This window comes from Dioscorea cayenensis, unplaced genomic scaffold, assembly GCF_009730915.1.
Source record: "Dioscorea cayenensis subsp. rotundata cultivar TDr96_F1 unplaced genomic scaffold, TDr96_F1_v2_PseudoChromosome.rev07_lg8_w22 25.fasta BLBR01001275.1, whole genome shotgun sequence".
Classification (NCBI taxonomy): domain Eukaryota; kingdom Viridiplantae; phylum Streptophyta; class Magnoliopsida; order Dioscoreales; family Dioscoreaceae; genus Dioscorea; species Dioscorea cayenensis.
In genome coordinates this window covers 10,911-12,739 of record NW_024087666.1, presented here as the reverse complement: position 1 = coordinate 12,739, position 1,829 = coordinate 10,911, and the positions used below count along the sequence as shown (strand labels likewise).

At 34.9% G+C, this 1,829-nt stretch overlaps 1 pseudogene; it reads right to left on the bottom strand.

The window, feature by feature from the left end:
- Positions 1-399: 399 nt before the first annotated feature.
- LOC120256044 lies at positions 400-1,090 on the bottom strand (annotated as a pseudogene).
- Between the last annotated feature and the right edge of the window lie 739 nt (positions 1,091-1,829).

The window sequence follows — 1,829 nt, the reverse complement described above, 5'->3', positions numbered from 1 at the left end:
TGATGAGATTTGGTTCTTTTGAAATTTTATTTTATTTTATTTTATTATTATTATTATTTTTTTTATACATATTTTTTTATATCATGCATATGTGCACGCCTCCTATATGCATGCATGCTACAAAGATAAAAAAATTATTTTTTTAGTCCTATTCATGTTGCATTATTTCTATTTCATGTATGCATACATGGTGGGACCCACATCTTTTTGTGTTTTTGCAATCAACCAGCAGATTTATTAAGAATTTTAGATGGTAAAGGGATATTAGCCATTTTACACCATGTAACTTGAATATAAATTATCTACAACATCAAATAGAAGACATTGTTGAACATGGATGTATCAGGAGCACATATTTGTTGCATATCATTTGTATGCACATGACATGGATATAAATGGTCAGCTCCTAAAGAAATCTGCACCGTTCTCAACATCATCAGTCACCACGCTTCCGTTTTGTGCCATTAATATTATGTACACCCGTTTGGAGCACATCTCACCTAACCTCCTATCTTCATTGCCCAAAAAAACCCTCGGTTGTCAAATCTTTTAACAGGAATTCCTTCTCATGAACCGATCTATTAGGATCCATGTATATATTCAAGAGAGATCTCATAGTCGGATATTTCTTCCAAATGGCAATGGCAAATCTTGGCTACACTTTTGGAATAGCTACTAATGCTTTCAACCAACAATTCGTTCATATCAAGACAATCCTTAGAAATAATGGATCCATTGGAATATACAGATAGTGGAGTCAACTTCTTCCTAAATTGACAACTGGCAAGGCTAGAAGTTAGACCAACAACATGATCAGCCAATTCAGCTTCATCTACACACTGCCTCGAGCGCACATTTGTAAAATAAGTAGTTAATTTTGACAAAAAAAAACCTCCTCGACTGGTGGACGTTTCCAGCAGCTACTGCTATTCGCCTGATTCTTATACTGAGCTTGTTAACATTTATTAATGTACCTCATTAACTTGTTTGTGAGGTAGCAAATTGTGAAATTTGGATAATGAGTTCGAACTTTATGGACATGGTCCAACACTTTGATGACAATAATAATAATTTCATTTATTATGGACATACATTAAGCCGTTTTGTCCTTCTGCTTTTACTGAGAACATTACATATAAAGAGAAATGTATTCAAAAGAGATGGGACAAAGCAGCATCATAATACTATAGTCTGTCCAATAACCTGGCAATCTCAAAGTTCTTTAATTCAATCTGAGACTTCAACTTGAACTCAGCCCGGCAACAACCCCTTTCGATTGAAGCAATCATTCTCATGCAGGCCAATCTATATCTCAAAACTCATCAATAGTGAAGAGAGTATGCTCATCATACATTGATAATAAAATTATAAAATATCAGTGATATCATTAATGTGTTCAAAGTTTAATCATATCGGCACCAATGAGGCTGTGTGGCATAAATCATGCACCTACAACATGGTTTGTTTCATATGAAAATTTTATAATAAACAACACAACCAAATAGTAGACATGCACCGGCCAAGCCTATAACATTCTTTTACTTCTTCCGGCTTAATGAAATCCAAGGCAAGTAATTATCATCATTGAGCTTGGGCTGGAGGCACAGGGTTTCTGTTTGCAAGATGTGTAATTAACCAAAGTATATATCCAGATAGATGAGATCCTTGTCAAAACAAAAGCTTGATAATATGTTGTTTCCCATCTCATGCACTTTCTTCGCGGCAATTTCAGCTTTTCTTGCTTGGATTTGAGAATGACAGGGAACTTCTAACAGCTAAGTTCTGCTTGGATTGGCTTTGAATGTCAGTATGCCTTCTGATAGTTCTTT